This window comes from Panthera onca, chromosome B2, assembly GCF_046562875.1.
Source record: "Panthera onca isolate mPanOnc1 chromosome B2, mPanOnc1 haplotype 2, whole genome shotgun sequence".
NCBI lineage: Eukaryota > Metazoa > Chordata > Mammalia > Carnivora > Felidae > Panthera > Panthera onca.
This window is the reverse complement of record NC_138343.1, coordinates 36,455,463-36,462,817: the sequence shown is the minus strand read 5'-3', so window position 1 is coordinate 36,462,817 and position 7,355 is coordinate 36,455,463. Positions and strand designations below refer to the sequence as shown.

Genomic DNA, 7,355 nt, shown 5'->3' with positions numbered 1-7,355 from the left:
TCCACACGCTGGGGCGGGGGTGTGACTCCAAGCGCCAGAGGACCTAACTCCACAGGAGGCAGTGGGCCCTGACTCCATGCGTGGAGGCGGAGTCCTGACTCCACGTGCAGAACGCAAGCCTGCACTTGGCCACGTCTCACCTTGGGCTCGCACTGAGCCCTTTTCACTTGAATCGGGCAGCTGTGCTACTGCTAACGTAGTTTCTTTTCTGAACCTAAACTCAGGACTTGACATTTCTCTTTGCCAACTTCCATCCAGTGGTTTTAGCTGAGCACTGGAACTTACTGTCAAGACCATTTTTAAACTTGATTTAGGCACCATCATGTGAGTGCCTAGATTTTGATCGTCTAGCACTGACAGCATTTCCAACAATCCCTTGATGTACTGAACAAGACAAACCACCCCAGAGAGCATTGGGGTTCACCAAGCAGCTGCTCCCCCAGTCCCCTCAGCCTGTGAACACCACCAAGCTCAAGTCGTTTTTGTTTTTTTTGTTTTTTCCCGTGGTAACAGATATAAGGGATTTAATTCTATCATCCCAAACCAGACTTTCTCCTTTGATTCCAAACAGTTTCATTTCTCTCCTTAAAATGCATCAGGGAGGGGCACCTGGGTGGCTCAGTCGGTTGGGCGTCCGACTTCGGCTCAGGTCATGATCTCGAGGTCCGTGAGTTCGAGCCCCGCGTCCTGCTCTGTGCTGACAGCTCAGAGCCTGGAGCCCGTTTCAGAGTCTGTGTCTCCCTCTCTCTCTGACCTTCCCCCATTCATGCTCTGTCTCAAAAATGAATAAACGTTAAAAAAAAAAAAATGCATCAGGGAAGGTTCACTTATGACATGCAAGGTGAACAAAGGACAATCAGAAATTCACCAACTTTAGAAAGTGTAGGTAGTCTCCGGCAAAGGCAAGTGCAAAGGACCTAGGCCAACAAAGAGCATTTCCAATAAATAAATTTTTCCTAACACCATATAGAAAAACACTTAACAGGAAATGACAGGGAAAACAATTTAGTAGGAACCAGAGTGCTTAAACAATCTTTTTAAGTAATAGGCTTCAAAAGGAAGTTCTTTATCCTTAAAACATAGCTATTTAAGACCTGATACAGGGCTGCCTGGGTGGCTCAGTCAATTGAGCATCTGACTTCCGCTCAGGTCATGATCTCACAGTTTGTGAGTTCGAGCCCCGAGCCGCACATCGGGCTCTGTGCTGACAGCTCAGAGCCTGGAGCCTGCTTCGGATAATGTGTCTCCTCCTCTCTCTGCCCCTTCCCCACTCATGCTCTCTGTCTCTCAAAAATAAATGTTAAAAAAAGAAAAAAAGACCTGATACAATTACAAGTACTCAACTTTCCGTGCTTAAATGCAATCGCAACAGATAAACTTTCATCTGTTTTTTAAAATTCTTTTTTCTTAGTGATTTAGAGGGACTATTTTCAAACTACGATTAAATATTTTGTAAGTACTATCTGGCAGTTCCTAATAAATTGAGTATATTGTACAATAAACCACTTCACATCTTTCAGCAAAAAAACCCCCACCACATATTTTTTTTAACGTTTATTTTTGAGACAGTGACAGAGCACGAGCAGGGGAGGGCAGAGAGAGAGGGAGACACAGAATCCAAAGCAGGCTCCAGGCTCTGAGCTGTCAGCACAGAGCCTGACTCGGGGCTCAAACTCATGGACTGCAAGATCATGACCTGAGCCAAAGTCAGATGCTTAACTGAGTCATCCAGGTGCCTCAAAACCCACAAAATTGGAATAAAGCCATCACCCAATGAATTTGGACACAGTTAAAGTTTGCTTTAAATACTTCTTCGGGGGAGAAGATACCAAGCTGGTACTCAATTAAAAGAATCATTTTTACAGTCTTGAAAAGTCTTTTATTTTTTTTTTTACATTTATCATGCTATGAATTCATAGGGAATGGGTTCCCAGCTCAGGCTCCTTTCCACTGGTTCTCACAAAGTGTGCTTCTCTGGGTGGCGCAGGCTGGTGCTTCAGTTGAACCCAAGTACCTTTCTCCTTGGCTTCCTTCTTTTTCTGATCATTTTCCTTCACGTGCTTCAGGAAGCTGTCTCAGCTCTTTGCTTAACGTGCTCAACATATACATGAATTCTCTTGGCAAGAATCTTGCCCTTGTTTGTTTACAATAATGCCAACAGCATGCTGGGTAACATTGCAGACTCTTCCAGTTTTGCCTGGGTAACATTTGTGGGGCATTCCTTTTTGAACAGTGCCCATTCCCTTGATGTCCACAATATCACCTTTCTTGTAGATTCGCGTGTATGTTCCTAAAGGAACAACTCCATGTTTTCTAAAAGGCCTAGAGAACATATAGCGAGTACCTCTCCTCTTTCCCTTTGTGTTGGTCATTTTGGTGAATTACTGGAAGATGGCGGTTCCAGCTGAAAGGCAGCTCAGGTCATTTTCTAAGTGCTGGGTATGTAGCAACGATCAAAGAGGACAAAACAGGCCAATGGCCTGCCTTCATGGCACTTACATTCCAGAGGAAGGTGACAGACAAGAGACAACATACACGAGTGTAAATGTGGCTCACGCCTGTGTGCTCATGTGAAGGAGAGGGCTAGAAGTGGTTGCCCAGGTAGAAACCAGAGAAGCTTTCAAAGCCCTGGGGACAAGGGACAAAGACTGAGGCCAAGGGAAGGGGGGGGGGGGGTTCTTTCCAGGAGAAGAGAGAGCAAAAGGGAGGGCCCTGCCTTGCAGCATGGTTGGTGTGGTGGGGACTAGTGAGAGGCAGGGGTGGGACGTGAGGCCCAGTGTGACAGGTCCAGTGGGCAGGGGAGGGCCCCAGGATCCTTAGAGAACATTGGGTTCTTCTCTAAGTCGTGGAGCTGGTGGAAGTTTGTGAGCAGAGGAGGGCCCTGGTCTGACTCACACTTTAACAGGCTCAATGGCTTCCTGACTGGAGAATTCTTGTAGGGATAAGGGACAGAGCAGTAGGGGTGAGGGCTGTTGTAGAAATCTGGGGAGAGGGGGTGCTTTTTGGGCTCGCTGAGCTTCAGGGGCTGGGGCAGGCAGGGTGACAGGATTTGTAGGTGGGTGCGGTGAGAGACGCCACAGAGTCAAGGTAGACTCCAAGTGGGGTGGCCTTCACAGAACCAGGGATGGGGGGAGCCTGCTTGGGACATGCTGGGTTTGTCCAGAGAGAAGGCAAGGAAGCTGAACTTCTCAAGGACCTGCTCAACAAACACAAACCCAACACGCGTTTAAGGAAAACCATACAAACTTTACAAGGTGCTCAAGTTCATACTCATCTGTCTGTGATGGAAAAGGAGCTACTTCTCACTTATCCCTAGTCCTCAAGGTCACAATTTACCTTGGTACATCAGCTCCGCAGAAGTTAGGGATAATACTGCTTTAACTCAGTATTGGTTTGCAGGAAATATTCAAGACTGTATTGTTATGGGAACCAGAACATGTCAGGATGGCCCTGTTAATTTCAGTTTAGCTCAGGGTGCTGGGTTTCTGTTTTCTCTGAGAGTGGTGTGGAAAGTCTGTCATGGTTGTACCAGGAAAGAGAGTCGGGTTTTTTCCTAGAAGTTTGAGATGAGTACTAGAAGCAGTCCTCAGACCACAGCACAGATCAATCCCCCGGGAACTTGATAACGTGTCCACGACCACACCTGCGACCTACAGGTCTGGACTCCAGGGCTGTCATGGCCCAAGGATCTGCATTCTCAAGCATCCATTGCTACAGTGCTGACAACCCACCCTGGCTTGGAGGAACACTGAACTAGATGTGCGAGCCCCTGGGAACCTGAGCCCCGAGCCAAGGGCTGAGGTGTCAGCTGGGGAGAAAGGTGTCACCACCAGTGTTCAGGTAACTGGGAGGAGATCACCAAGCAGGGAAGAGACGGGTCCTGAGCTGAGCCCTAGAGCTCCCAGTGGATAGAGCCTGAGGAGGTGAGAAGGAGCAGCAAAGGTGCTGAGGGACCAGGAGACCCTGTGTCTGAACACCTGGTGGTGATAGCCCAAGTGAGGGCAGATCGGTGTGTCAAATCCCCTGAGGGTTCAAGAAAAGAAGAGGGCTGAGGACTGATGGAATTTGGGGGTGGGGTGCCCGATTCTGATGGTATCTGGTTCTCTGGGCTTCTTTTCTGGAACTGACCACTTCTGAGACAGTGCCTGAGGCTATGAACTCATGTGTGGGCACCTGGGGTCCCCACTTTCCTTTCTCAATGTTTACCTAATACACTCTTCCTTCATTTCACTAAGGACTGGCATCAGACTTCAAGCACAGCATTTGCCTGCCTCTGACAGTCTTAGTTCTTCTTCCACTGACAATATTTTTCCACCAGTGACCAATGGTTATCTTACAATATCTGCACCCAGGACACACTTGCCCAGGGCTTGTTAGGATGAACCCTTTTGAAGTGGCTACGCATTTTCTGTCCCTTCACCTGTCTGGGACTGCAAAGCTTCCAGTATATTCTACAGGTCTCATCTATTTAAATTTTAAAGATCCTGGACTTTGAATTCAAGATGGCAGACTGCTATTTGGAGTACAATCTGGCTGTCTTGACTAAAATTTAGCGTGTGCAATAAGGTAAAATGAGCACACACTGCCTCCCCCTTCCTCTAAATCACAAGCAATGACCAAAAAGATACAGAGTTTGAAAATAAAAATAACCAGAGTGGAAAACCAGGAGGAGATTTGAGAAACTCAGGAAATGGTGAAAGATCAACAGAGGGATTGCCTAAAACCATGAGCTTGATTTGACCTTGACACACAGAACAAGACACACCACAAACGGAGGGCATTCAGAATGACACACACAGCGAGTCTTCAAGTGGTCATGGCTCTGCTGGCACCTTCTGCATAAAGCATGGGGACAGAAGGGGATGTGCTGGGTCCTCCTGCTGGGGCCCCACCCAGTGTCCAGCAGCTGCTGTTGTTCTGGAGAGAAGCAGCCAGGAACTTAGGCAGACAATCGCCGTCACCTCGCCTCTGCCAGCCAAGAGTGACATTCCATACAACTGGGGAGGGTGACATCAGTGTGTGACAGTCTCCTGGGACAGCACCTGGCTCCAAGTAGGTGTGTCATAGATGCCAGCTGTTGTGATTACCTGTTGGCCTAACGCGGTGGCCTGGTCTGCATTTCTCTTGCTCTAGACATAGTTCTGAGCTGTACTTCATAGGCACATAGTCCCCAGGCCTCAGCTCCCCGATCTGATGCTCTCCTTGGAGACGCCTCTCGGTGCCCTTTGGAAACTTGAGCCCAGAACATCTTGAGCACCTCCTCCTCAGGGGTGTGATCCTCTGGGGGTTGGTGGGCGGGGCAGGGGGCAAACGTTGACCTTGGACAGCCACAAGGGGAAAGCCAAGCAGGAGAACCTGATGGGAACATAGGGGTTTTGGGGGGATAGGGTAACAGACCCTACCTGGGCGGGGCCTCTGGTGAGAACAGGAGACACATGTTGGTCTACGATGCTCCAGACTTGGAGACGGCATGGTTCCACAGAGGCCCTGGCTCTTTTTTTCCTTAGTGGGATTCCGACACAATTTAACGTCACATCCTTTGTAAACTCTTCCCAGTAATATTCTCTGGCCATGAAATCACTTTCCTCTTGCTTTTTAAACCCGTTTGGCTTTGATCCTTGGTTAATGCTGGGCAGGACCTTTCCTGGTCACAACAGGCTCCAAGATGACGAATTCCTTTGTCCGGGGGCCCTGGCTCCGCCGTGTTCAGGCCTTCCACCTGGTCAGGTTTACAGGGAGCAGCACCGGTCTTGCATCCTGCATTTCCACACCAGTGATCCACTGCCGAGGAGGCTGGGGGGCTTCTGGGTGCTCTTCCCATGGCCTCAAGGCATCATCAGGTGCAGCAGAGGTAAGTCAATGCCTGGTTCCAGTCAGCCCAGCTGTCAGGAGTAGCCAGGCCACCACGTCCCTCCTGAGTCTGTGTCATCCTTGCCCCGTGGGATCTGGGGCACCTAACCAGCGAGTGCTGTCTCCTGGGCCTGGTTGGCATCTGCAGCATTGTTAAGATGTGTCCTTCTGTTTCCATCAAAGGGCCCACCCCAGCTAGGGTGTGCCACCCCAACAGCCTAAAACCCTGGTGCCATTGGCTCACCTGCTGGGGTTTCCCCACACGGCTGCTCAAGGTTAGCGGTTTGCCCCTGGTCCTGCCCACACCCCTGAGGAGGAGGAGCTCATGGGTGATCTGTTTAGAACCCAACAGATGCCCACAGAAGAAAAGCACACTGCTGTTTGGGGCAGAGTCCGATGTCCTGTGTCACATGCTGTTGCTTATCTCCTACAGGCTCCAAAGTTTAAAGGGGAAAAAATGGGAAGACATTTTTGAAGAAATCCACCCAGTACTTTTTTTTTTTTTTTAGATTTTATTTTTAAGTAGTCTCTACATCCAACATGGGGCTCAAACTCACAGCCTCAAGATCAAGTCGCACACTCCACTTACTGCCAGGCAGGTGTCCCCACCCCAGTACCTTTTTAATGAGTTGTTAGCTGGGGTACACCACTTTGAGAATTAGTGTTTTGATGGTTACAAATACACTCACTCTCTGTGCCCTCTTAGAATGGGGCAGGATGACAGCAAAGGAAACAACCAACAAAACTAAAAGGCAACCAACGGAATGGGAAAAGATATTTGCAAATGACATATCGGACAAAGGGCTAGTATCCAAAATCTATAAAGAGCTCACCAAACTCCACACCCGAAAAACAAATAACCCAGTGAAGAAATGGGCAGAAAAGATGAATAGACACTTCTCTAAAGAAGACATCCAGATGGCCAACAGGCACATGAAAAGATGCTCAACGTCACTCCTTATCAGGGAAATACAAATCAAAACCACACTTAGATATCACCTCACGCCAGTCAGAGTGGCCAAAATGAACAAATCAGGAGACTATAGATGCTGGCGAGGATGTGGAGAAACGGGGACCCTCTTGCACTGTTGGTGGCAATGCAAATTGGTGCAGCCACTCTGGAAAGCAGTGTGGAGGTTCCTCAGAAAATTAAAAATAGACCTACCCTATGACCCAGCAATAGCACTGCTAGGAATTTACCCAAGGGATACAGGAGTGCTGATGCATAGGGGCACTTGTACCCCAATGTTTATAGCAGCACTCTCAACAATAGCCAAATTATGGAAAGAGCCTAAATGTCCATCAACTGATGAATGGATAAAGAAATTGTGGTTTATATACACAATGGAATACTACGTGGCAATGAGAAAGAACGAAATATGGCCCTTTGTAGCAACATGGATGGAACTGGAGAGTGTGATGCTAAGTGAAATAAGCCATACAAAGACAGATACCATATGTTTTCACTCTTATGTGGATCCTGAGAAACTTAACAGAAACCCATG

At 48.3% G+C, this 7,355-nt stretch overlaps 1 pseudogene across 1 annotated transcript; it reads right to left on the bottom strand.

Annotated features, from left to right (window-relative positions):
- Positions 1-261: 261 nt before the first annotated feature.
- LOC132667025 (large ribosomal subunit protein eL21 pseudogene) lies at positions 262-6,899 on the bottom strand (annotated as a pseudogene). Its single transcript, XR_014137702.1, has 2 exons — positions 1,321-6,899; positions 262-1,094 (listed from the first exon to the last, which is right to left on the bottom strand). The product of XR_014137702.1 is annotated as a large ribosomal subunit protein eL21 pseudogene (transcript).
- Between the last annotated feature and the right edge of the window lie 456 nt (positions 6,900-7,355).